This window comes from Aulonocara stuartgranti (genome assembly GCF_965226115.1).
Source record: "Aulonocara stuartgranti genome assembly, chromosome: 10".
Taxonomy (NCBI): Eukaryota; Metazoa; Chordata; class Actinopteri; order Cichliformes; family Cichlidae; genus Aulonocara; species Aulonocara stuartgranti.
Window position 1 is genome coordinate 3,165,960 of NC_138946.1, and position 12,215 is coordinate 3,178,174.

General features: G+C 43.2%; 1 protein-coding gene across 3 annotated transcripts in view; it reads right to left on the reverse strand.

The window, feature by feature from the left end:
* The window catches only part of prr7 (proline rich 7 (synaptic)), a 45,413-nt gene extending 34,836 nt beyond the window's left edge, over nt 1-10,577 (reverse strand). For all 3 annotated transcript variants that reach the window (XM_082549735.1, XM_082549742.1, XM_082549740.1), the window contains exon 1: nt 10,362-10,577. The gene's annotated coding sequence lies outside the window, so the exon portion shown is untranslated. The remainder of the gene's footprint in view (nt 1-10,361) is intronic.
* Nucleotides 10,578-12,215: the final 1,638 nt, after the last annotated feature.

Below are 12,215 nucleotides of genomic sequence, written 5' to 3' on the forward strand. Positions count from 1 at the left end.
AATATCGTAGGGATTGAATGTGCAGGTAAGCTTACACTGAGAGAAAGGGGATTTTTAATGGTCCGGCTCCGGATGTGAAATGAGTTTGACATTCCTGCTGTAGAGGTTTCCTGGACCCAGACTTTTGCATGGTATGTAACTCTTCAGCTGAGGTTTCTCAGTTGAATGAGCTGTCCAATGAGCACCATGACAACACTAATGATTAACCAGGCACTAATCCACTGGCAGAACTAAATCAAGCCTCCCATGATCATATACAATTGGCCAACTGAAAGTTTGGATAGAGACATGATACAATCTCACCACTGAATATGCAAAATTTTTATAGTTTTATTAGATTTAGTTAGTTTACAGTTCTGGTTACAAAGTATTTTATAGGACTGTGTAAGCTGGTGGTTCCTCTTAAAGCTTTGGGTTGGGTAATGTGTGGAGGATCTGTTGCAAACACTAAGGTTTCATTATGCAAATCCTCATTATGACAAACAACACTTTCTGTTTGGGTATCAACACGTGGATTTCATCACCTACACAAGTCAAACTGAACCGTGTGAGACCGTAATTAGAGAGTCAGTCTTGGACTAATGAACAATCTGCTGCTCCATTGTACTGCAGTTTGTCCCGTCCATATTTTGTTGTGTCCTGTGGTTTGTATTTCTTAATGTAGTAAAGTTGTGAGCTGCTCCTCATTTCTTTGCATTTTGCTTCCAAGGACCCAGAGTTTCTGATCATTTTTAAAAACTGGCCTTGAGTAATAGCTCTGGGAGCTTTCTGGGAGAATATATTGGTCTTTAGCAGGGGTGTGCAACTCCAGGCCTCGAGGGCCGGTGTCCTGCAGGTTTTAGATCTCACCCATCACACCTGAATCAAATGATTAGTTTATTACCAGGCCTCTGGAGAACTTCAAGACATGTTGAGGAGGTCATTTATACATTCAAATCAGCTGTGTTGGATCAAAGACACATCTAAAACCTGCAGGACACCAGACACGAGGCTTGGAGTTGGAGACCGCTGGTCTTTAGTCACTGGGTAGCGAAAATCACCCCCCTCCATTGGAAGTCAGATGGAGTGGAAAGAAAATCAACTCTTTGGATGAATCCTGAGAAAAGTGATAACAAAGAGCGCCTGATAAATAAAAAGACCAATGGGCTCGTCCACCTGTTGTTCTTCTCCTGTAACCTGACTGCTAGCATCATGGCTTTGATTCCAGTGTTTCCTTTGTCATCACTCTAGTGACGAGCTTTGTTTAGAGTTCATGTCCCTGACTGTCCCTTGCTCGGGCTCAACATCATGTTTAATGCAGTCGTGTCTTCTTCTGTGTGTGTTTCGTTTTGGCCTTTACGTTATTTCCTCTTTTTACTATGAAAGTAAGTTGTTTGTTTTTAGTCCCTGATTTTTCTCCCCTGTGTTACTGTCAGCTCTTCTCCCTCCTGGTCTTTGTTCAGTAATTAGTCTTTAGTGTATTAACAGCCCGCTCTTCCTGTTGTAAGTTTTTATATTTTTTGTAGGCTTTCAGAGGTTAACACACCACACTACTGCTCTCATGGCTTTTTATTCTCTGTTTCTTTTCTTGAAAGCAATAAAAATGCTGGTTGGAGCCAAACTGCTGCTTGGTCTTTCCTATTTTCTCAGCAAGTAAATCTGATTGCTCTGGATCAAGGAATTAAGAGGCTCGCCTGCTGGGAAACAGAAATGTTTCAGGGGCACGACTCTCCTTCCAGTTCTCTGTTAGAAGCCTTTAACAAAAGCTCGTTTTACTCTGTCTTTGGAGAAAACACGTTCATCGAGGTTTCCATTGAGATTCATCTCTTGATATCTGGTCATCGCTTTGAAATGGGCGCCAGGCCATCAGCACAAGGCTTCATAAATCAGCTTCTCTGTGAGGAAAACTAAAGGACATGAACACTGACTTATTTCAGTTAGAACCAAATCTGCGCTGCATTTGCAAAACGTACGTTTTTGTCTAGGAGCAGGTGTAAACGATTATTTTAGCTGCTCAGCTTCCTTCACTTCTGCAGTTTTCATTAAAGTAGTCGACCTTCACTGGAGGAACTCGTGAGTGTGAAAGTCGTGCATATTAAAGCTCGAGTCACTGAATTAATAACGTCTGTTATGTGAGTTTGGTAAAAGTTTCCTTATGAAATGTCAGTTTTGAAGATCCCCTGGAGGTGATTTCATTAATGCCGCGACTAAAAGATAATCAGCCTTGTTTCTCTTTTGGATGCTTGCAGCCCAGAAGCTCTCCTGCGTTCCCATGAGGCTTTGAGGCAGCTTGCTGGGGATAGTGGTTTAACATTTAAACTTATTTTCTGCACATTCCAGCACATAATTTTTTTTGTGTGTGTTTACACTCAGTCTTTCAAATAGATGCAAGTAAAACACAGCAGAAAATAAATAAAGTCAAAGACTCAGCGGTCCTGTTGCTCTATTTTCACCTGTAAAGCAGGAGTGGGGCAGGCGGAGGGTTACCCTGGTGCAGGTGTGCCGCGGTCAGTGGAAGAATCCGCGAGTTTCTCTGTGAGGTTCCCATTACCTCGTAGCTACTCGGTGCTTGTTGGAAGTTTAGGGTTTTTTTCGCTGTAAAAAGAAGTTTTCTTCCCACGCACAGCGGACGCTAATGTTTTTGTCACTTTTTATGGAATCAAACTCAAAGTAAGGTCAGTACTTCCACGCTTTAAACGCTGCACGCTCATACTCTCTCTGCACTCGATATATGATCCACTGTTGATCTGCACACAGCTGTCGTCACTAACGGCGCACTCGCTTACGTCACTGTCATGAGACACTCTCGCAAAAAAATCACGGTTTTAGTAACGCAGTAACGCAGCGTTCCTATGGGAAAGTAACGGTAATCTAATTACCGTTTTTGCAATAGTAACCCCTTACTTTACTCGTTACTTGAAAAAAGTAATCAGAATACAGTAACGCATTACTGCCCATCTCTGCCTACGAGTCATATGTTCATCATCTGAAGGCAGAATACGCCTACAAACAGATTAAATGTCTTGATGCTCATCCAGGTAAGTAAATCCCAAAAGGTTGATTCTGTTCGTCTTGGGACTTCCAGAACAACGTGGCCTTTATGGAGGAGAAAAAGAAGAGAGCAAAGACTGGGTCTTTAAAAATGTATCTTCAAATCCCAAAGTTACTGCCCATCTCTGGTCGCGTCGTAACCTCAGATTCTGCCTGTGTGTTTCCGGTTCTCAGTATTCATTGTTCTATTCATGTTTTGTTCGTTGTCAGCAATAACGCTGTGGTTTTCTGTTGACATTTGGCTTCACGAGTCCTGCGTTTGGATCCTCACCTCCGCCTGCCGCACACAGAGCCCTGACTGAACCAGGCTCAAGCTGTGAGCCGTTCCTAATCACCGGCTGTTTTGGCAAATCACAGAGAAGAAAATCTGATTTGTTACAGAATAAATAATCTCTCAGTGTGAGAGCCAGGAACATCTCAAACTATCACCATAAAATGTAAACTATGGCCTGAAAATAGATTTAATGAATTTAGTCAGAAATCTTGGTGAACTGTTTTTACTTTGTACAACGTTTCTGCGGTAAACTGTGTTGGAGCACCAGATCGCCGAAGCGGGCGCCGTCTGCTGCCTCTCGGGTTGATTTCCCAAACATCTCAGTGGGTTTTTGGTTTATTCTTAATAAATTTCAAGCACATCGTTCTTTATCAAGCATGTTTGAACCCAAATGTGGCGTTTTTATCAGAAACGATGAATGAAAACGGAGGTCGTGATGATGTAAGAACCTGCTGTGAGGCTCATTTCATTGCAGCTTTGGGGTTTGCACACAGCTTTTATCTTTGGTTTGCTGAATAGAAAAATTTAAACCATTAATCACAGATATTGAATAAAGGGTTTCCCTTCAAAGAGCTTAAAGGTAAACACCAACATCATCGATGTCACAGTCACCTCTACAATACGCTGATTATTACTGCTGGCGTGTGATTTGGTTTGAGCCGGTGGTCGTTTCCCTCCGGCTGAGAGGAGAAACGATGTAGTAACAGTTTGTTTTTAGCCCCGCTGACGGTCTATAAATGGACCGGGCTGTTTCTGCAGCTCCCAGCGGGTGGATAGACGCTCTGAGTGGAAACTCCTTCAGTGGTTTTACAGCTGACGTGGTTTCCACCCACACTGAGCCGCTGAGTGTCAGAGAGGGAGGGAGAGGAGTGGGTTTTATATGAGGGAGCAGGAAAGCAATTACAAACAGTTTGAGTCACCCTAATCACGTCCACGGTGGTTTCCCCTGACACACTAACAGTTATTCACTTATACTTTGTGTTTCCCTTCGTGTGTGTGTGCTGTCGATGTGGTGGATTTTTACATTAAACATGACCAGAAAGCTTCAAAATACTGTAAACACTCAGTTTTTCACTCTCGTGTACGATATGCTGAGAAAAAGAGCGCCGAATTATGGTTTATGGTTTGTATGAAAAATAAAATGGACTGCTATTTCTAATCTGGTGATGCTACAAAATTCATACAAACTTAACTGAGATCTAAAAGCATCGCCAAAGTTGTCCTTGTTTAAACAGGTTTCCTCAGTTAGTAGCGTCTTGGCAACGTGGCCATCTCGGACATTGTGAAGCATTATTATCAGTCACACTGATGAGCGACACCCTGGAAAAAAAAAGTCTGCACCCGGTTGGTGAGCAGTTGCTGGAGGTTCCTGATAGCATGAACTTATTTCCAAAGAGGCTTCACTACAAACTTCTTTGCAGGTGCTTTGGTTGCTAGCAGGTTGCTGCTGTTACCCATTGTTTGCATGGCTGGTGCCAACTTGTCTGCAAACAGTTGAAGACTGCTCAGCAAGTAGAAGTCAAACGTACAAAAGTACAAACAGGAAACGGAGACCGTTTGCTTTCAAAGTTTAAAGCTGCACTTGTTTAAGTGTTGCTGCAGCGGTAAGGCACAGCTTTTATTTTGAAAGTGAATGCTTGTGATGCAGACAAGTTAAAATTTTGACACGAACTACATGTGACCACAGCAAGGAGGTTTTTGGCATATGCTGAGGTTCAATTCTCGACCTCACCGATCCTTTAATGTCGCACCTGGAGAAGGAGCGTCAGATGAGGCTGAAGTATCCTCTCATCAAAGCTTTGTTACCAATGCGCATTGGGCGATCACACTACATGCAGCCACAGCAAGCACCAAGTGGATCCGAGGAGCAGTTCCTCAGTCTGTTCCTGCTTTTCTCTTCTTCTTTACAACCTACTGCTTATCTCTGCACGTCAGAGGGGAACTGAAACATGCCACCTGCTCTAATACTTTCTCACACATAGCGTCCCTTTGCGACTGATTTCACCCAGAGGTCCTCTGGTCACCTGTGTGTCTGATATTAACTAAACATGAACAAGGACATAAAAGCTGCTTATACAGAATCAATAAAAATGCTGAAACTCTGCCAAACTTTTCTTGTTTTTTCATGTTTCCCAAGTTTTCTGTTGTGGAACTGTCCTGTAGAGTGCCAAGCTTTTAAGTTTTTTAATATTTGTTTGTGCACTTAAGTGATGGTTAATTGGAACTATGAATAACTATGAAGTAAAATGACTGCAGTGTCCATGAATAATGATATAAAGGTGGTAATGAGCAGAACAGGACCCTCCAGGTAGAACTGGATGACCTCAAAGATGGAGCTCAGGAACCTAAATGAAATGTTTTCAATATTTCGTGTAGTGCTCGTGCTCATTAAGCCAGTGTGCATTATAAAGTTACAGAATCATGAACGTCTGTGCAAATCTCACTGCAAAACTGTTAATCTGATGCTTGGATGTTTCAGTGCTGCGTCACAGGTGTAAATAAAAAAGAGACGCTTCACTCAGACACCAAAATTGTCCCGGGATCTGAGCCGATCGAGTCATCCAGCCTACTGACTCATGAAGGAAAACGTAGGAAATAAACAATGGCACAGTGATGATCCAGCGTGGGATCCGACCCACAGGACAGGGAAGCAAGACAACAACGACAGAAAAGACAAAAGTGTCGGTCTGAGTGGGTTCGGGCTGACGTTGCTGCGCTGAGTCTGCAGGAGAAACTGTGTTTGATCCAGTGACACACAGCGCTGACAAGTGTGTGCGTGCGGGGGTGAAAGTGTGACGGTATGACGTCCGATCCAGAAGTGACACACACACACACACTGACTGTACACACAGTGGAGTCTTTGTGCTGGACGCGTCCCATCCCGTGACTTTTCTGGAAGACGCTACATGACGGCATTTTATATTAACTAAGGATCAGTGTGTTCTCAGTGCAGTCAATCCAAAACCACACAGTGACATAATAAACCTCGGGGTGTGGATGGACGTCACAGACGTTCTCTGAGCTCAAGTTTGGTCAGATCTTGGTGTCTACTTCCTGCCAGATGATGCCATTGAGGATCCTCAACATGAACTCACCTGAATTTGAGACCCTTAAAAATATCGCTGCGACTAGTTTACATCCAGAGTTATAGCAGTGCTACATGTTTTTTTAGTATATCATCTTTAAATATAACCTCTTGCTAACTCAAGTTTCAGAACTTTTTCTCGGCTGCCTGGACTTTCCTGGAACACCTATGCAACAAAACAGAGATAAACTCAAACTCGATCAAGTCTCTGTTTCACACACTGTCCTGAGATCAAGAAACACGATGAACTTGAACCGTTCTGGCCTTTCTTTTACTTGGAGTCATGTTTGGACATTAACCTGCAAAGAACAGAAGCTCAGTTGGATTATTTAAAGTCTGACAGGCTGCAGACTGCTACCGAGCCTGGCTGATGATGACCCGAAGCCTTTGCACAGGAAGTTTCCGGTTCTTCCCTCAGCATGAAGGTTTGATCGAGCAGCCATCGCTCACATGAACCCATCATCGCCGTGATGTCCCATGTATAGTTTCCTTCATTAACTAGTATCAGGCTTCACTGTGCATGTGAGGGTGGATGACCCGCCCACTGCAGACCTCAGGTAAACACGACTGACTGCAGTCACTCTGCAGCAGGTTTGCAAATAACTGTCGTCTAAAGTTTGAAGCAGCCAGTCTGAGTCGGTCTGCGGCACATCTCTTTGTAACTCGACTCAGGTGTTTGTACTGGATATAAGATGATGCACCTTCGTCACTGTGCGGTTAAATTGCTGCAGTGCAGCAACTACATCACTATTTGTGGAGCAGTTTCTGTTTCATGTCTCTGAAGTTCTGTCTGGATAGTTCATGTTTGTGGTTTTCGCTAATGTCTCTCAGATTAACATGCTGACCATGACCCAGTTGAGCTGACTCCGTCTTATAGTCGTTTGGCTGCACCTCTCAATACAGCAACTAGATTGCAAGTAGTTGCAGAGCTGTGCCCTATATTCAACACAACAGTTTGTTTGTGCCACCGTCTCCAACCAAGTCTTAGCGAGCAAAGAAAGCAGCTGCTCGAGTTCCCAAAGAGCAGGATGTGATTATGGTGATGAGGCCTTTCTTATTTTCTGAACATTTCTTTCTCCTCAGCATTTGTGCTTCTTTTCATTTCGCTGTTTGAGCATTTTTAATTTCCTTCTCTGAAACCCGCTCTGTATCTTCCTGAGGAAAAAGTGCTCTAAAAATAAAGTTTAATGATATTTAAAGTCAACAGCCTACATTTATCTTGTCTCTGAGGTGATGGGCTGGCTTTCCAGCCGAGACTGCTGAGCTTCGCGTCGTGCTTTAATCACAGGTTGCTCGCAGGTAGATTTTCAGGGTTTTGAAGTGACAGTGAGATATGAGGCGCTCCTCCCCGCCGCTCGAGTTTGAGGACTCTTCACACAGCTCACGACCTGATTGCTGAGAGGACACGGCGCCTCTCCTGCTCTGCCTCCTTCTCCTCGTTTGTATCTTCATGAAAGACAAAGTGGCTGCAATCATGAAATATGCGAGCAATCATCTTTTCCTCCTCTGCCTGCCACAAAGAGACGAATGCAGAGAGCGGCGGCGAGCGTACGCTACGGGTGTCTGCGTGGGTGACAACACGTGTGGGCGTGTGTCTACTTACAGTATAATCGCTTCATTGAAATCCTTCCTGATTCCGAGTTGCCGTGGTAACGCGGGTTAAAACGGAGGATGGATGGGAGATGTTGACACTCGTGCATGCTGCTTGTTTCTGCACCAATTTCATTTTCTAATTTTACTTTATGGGGCTTTAATTTCTCCCCGTGTGATCGAGAAAGACATTCTCATTTTCTGAAAAAAGATCCCACTTCTCTCCTAAGACGTGGATATCTGCCCTCTCTCATGATTAACTTTCATTATGTGGAGCAATGTCAGCCAATAAGGAACGATTAGTAAACTGTTATGATGGAATATAATGAGATGAGATGGCAAACGTGTCAGATGTGGGTTTTGTTATCAGCCTGTCTGCAGCAGCAGACCCACCTCCGTGAATTGAGTGCGTTAATTATTGTTCTGAGCCTGCGGGTCCAAACTGGGCAAAAACTGAACCATGAAATAAGTAATATGGGTCAGAAAATAAATGCAGCTGTCTTTGGTTTTTAATCAGGTGACATTTGATTGATAACTTGCACACGGTCACATAACAACCGCCCCAAGATCTCAGAGCAGTATCACCAGAGCCTGATGGGTAGAAACAAAATGTAAGACATTTGATGAGCTTAATGCTCGAGTCGACTCGACAGCGGCACGACCAAAACTCCGTGCGATGAGCTTACGGCCTCGGTGCATCTCGGGGACTGCATCTTCAGCCAGTCGCTGTCAACCGTGATCTTCAGGACAGCTTTGGTGAGACAAGACGGCAGTTACACAGCAATAACTTTTCTACGAGTCTGTTGTGGCCAGTGCTATCCTCTACCCTGTTGCATGCTGGGGCAGCAGGTTGAAGGTTGCTGCTGCTAACAGACTCAATAGACTGATCTGCAAGGCCAGCAATGTTGTAACCAACATAATTTCTCTAGGGATCAATAAAGGATTTTGACTTTGATTCTGATAAGACGCAGTCAGCCTGCTATCAGTCTGTGGCTGAATCAAGTCACCAATTATATGCAACCTGTTTGTGATGAAGTTAAATGAAGTTAGAACTACAACCAGTTGAGTTTCCTGAATGTGGTGATCCACAGGTTGGTGGTGTTGCCTGCTGATCCTCTGGATGACGAGCAGGGCGCTGCAACTGAATGTTCACCAAATATGAAAAAAAAAATTTATTCACCTGCCAATCTTTCCCAGTTCTAAAGAGGTTTTATTTTGACAGTAACATGTCAAACCAGCATAACCATCGCCTCTGCCGGCATTAATATGGACCTATGATGTCAGCGGTTCACATTCAGCTCAGAAGAACGAGTCTGTTTGATTTAATTTTGTTGTAATTAACCAACATATTAAAAGATTCTTGAACATAAGCTTTCTTTGCTGGAAAATCTAAGAAGGACGTCCAGGAAATGTTCAAGAAGTCGGGCTAACAGCCAGCCTGTGTTGAAATGTTTGCTGGGAAATCTTTTAAAAACAGGAATGTGCGTCATATTTATGTTGGTTATAATTTCAGTGGTTAATGCAGGAACTAGTACAAGTCATTAATATTTGCAGCAGCCATGTGCTAATTTGTTTAACTGGTAATTTGGTGTCGTAGGAGAAATATAATTAATTGTCGTCAGCACTGAAATAGAAATTCACACTGTGTTCTTCAATAACACCAACAAGCATAACAGAAGTGATAAAGGTCCAAGAACAGCTCCCTGTGGAACACCACATTTCAGCATACATTCAACAAACAGCAGTATTCAAATCCTTCGGCTTCCTGTTACAAAGTGTTCTGTGTCTGTTATACGCACCGTGTCTCCCAAATATAATCACATCTGGTTCTGACAGCAGCAAAAACGCGTTAAAATCTGTGAATAAGGTTCCCAGAATCCTTAAAGTGAGAAAGCTCCTGTTTCACATTAAATGAGAATATTGATGACAAATATCGGTGTCGCACTTAGAGCAGCATGTGGAGGAATTAATGAGACAATATTGACCATTTTGTGTTGGAGAAAATTACATGTTTCACACTAATTTCACCAAACGCTGCGCTGTAAGCCTTTAATAACTTGGGCTTAACATTTCCACAGCTTATAGCTGCAGGCTTCTTTTGCTTTGGCATTAGCAGAGGGACTTTTGTTATCAGGAGGGACGAAAAATGGTTTGAAGGAACAAAGAGGAGTTCAGAGAGTAAAATAACAGGCTTGGTTCAATAGGAGGATCAGAGAAATGTGGACGGGGAATGTATCAACGCTGTAAAAGCATTCACAGCAGTGTCACGGACAGACGTCACTGCAGTCTGACTCAAACTGACTTCTTTCTTTTTTATACATGAAAATGATTCACTCAGCCGGATCTCTGCCCTGCTAGCTTATTACAGTTAATTTTACTCACCTGGGGAGTGACTGTCACTGATTAGATGGTGAGACGAGGCCCAGCAGGACTCGCCGACACCGCCGCATCTCTGAAATAATCTGCAGCCATTATTTCCAAGGACAAGCTGTTCATATTTTACATACTTGTGCTGTTTGGTGAAGATTAGTTTTTGGGCGCGGCGGCTAAATCACAGGTATGAGCCATGAGGGTAGGACGCCTGATGAATCTTCTTATGCTGGACTTCTGGCAGGTCGCAAAATCCTGGTTGGTGGTGTTTTCATCTCAATCTGGTTTCTACGTGTTTATTACAGCGAATATCTGAATGCACGAAATGAGCAGAATGTAATAAAACATTTTTTTAGCCTGACTCAGTGAGTTAGTGGAAAAAGCTCTACAGTAAAAAGTATTTTCCCAGTTTTGAGTTTTTAATGTTTGTCACATTTACATGTTTCACATCATCAAACGAAATGAAATGTTAGCTAACCCTTCATCGGAGTATCAAAGGTTTAACCGAGTCAAGGGTTAGCAGGATGTTAGCTAACTAGTTTATATCTAAAAACGTTCTGCACTCCTTCGATCAATCACTCCAGAAAACTAAACATCAGCCACGTTTGCAGGTTAGTACTGGGTTGAAACGCAGGTTTCAAACCAGTACTAACCTGCAGGTCCAAGTACTGGGTTGGACCTGCGTTTCACCGCAACTCAAAGGTGATCTACTGGGCTGAGATCTGGTGACCAGCCATTTGAGTTGGACAAACCAGTTTGAAATGATGGAATATTACTTGCTGGAAGCAGCCATCAGAGGATGGATACTCTGTGGTCTTAATGGGATGGATGTGGTCAATAACAACACTCAGGTAGACTGCGGTGTTTAAATGATGCTCAGCTGCTGCTAATCGACCACAGATATGGCCGACAATACCCCACACACCGTTACACCACCACCAGTCTGAACTGATGTAAGCCAGGATGGATCCATGCTTTCATGCTGTTTACACCAAATACTGACAAAGCAATCTGAATGTCACAGCAGGAAGACTCATGTCACCAAACAATGTTTTTCCAGCCTCGGCTTCCTGTTGTTAGCTGACAGGAGTGACAGTCTGAGTGTGGTCTTCTGCTGTGCAGTCAGAGATGCTCTTCTGCAGACCGTGGCTGCAGAGACTGGTTCCTTGACTTCCTGTTGCTGTCTCATCAGCTTGTTTAAAGAGGCCATTGTCTGCTTTTATTCTCCATAAACTTTACAGATTGTTATCAGGGACAATCCCAGCAGATCATCAGTTTCTGAAACACCCAACAACCACGTTTAAAGTAACTTAAATCTCAGTTTCTCGTTTTGATGCTCACTTTGAACTCTAGATCTGAGTTGCTGCCATGTGATTGGCTGATTAGAAATTTGCATTAGTAAGATGTGAATGGGTGTAGCTGACTGCAGACTGTGGTCCGGCTGATATAAACACACTGGCACAGAGATGATGGAGGATTTGTTTGTTCTTAATAAAGCTTCATGTTGAGGGTCAGAGACTGAGAATGACGACTGATAAATTCTTTAGGCTCGTGTTACGTAAAAAAGACGAGCACCTCTTCAGCAGATTTCATAGTCTCGTCTACATGCAGTCGGATTCCCGAAGGACTTCTCTTCTAAGTCTCCGTCACCGCTTTCCTTGAAACCATCATATTTTTTATCGAGGTCAAAAAAAAGAGTTGGAGAGACGTCATGTTTCTAACGATTATTTGACTCGTCTGAATGTGTGCTGAGGTCGCTCCACAGCCAGGACGAGAGCTTTTATTTCAGTCTGTATTATGTTTTGTTAAAGCTTTTCAGGGTTTACAGGCGATGGTTCACAGAAAAGTGCTTTTATAATCTATGAA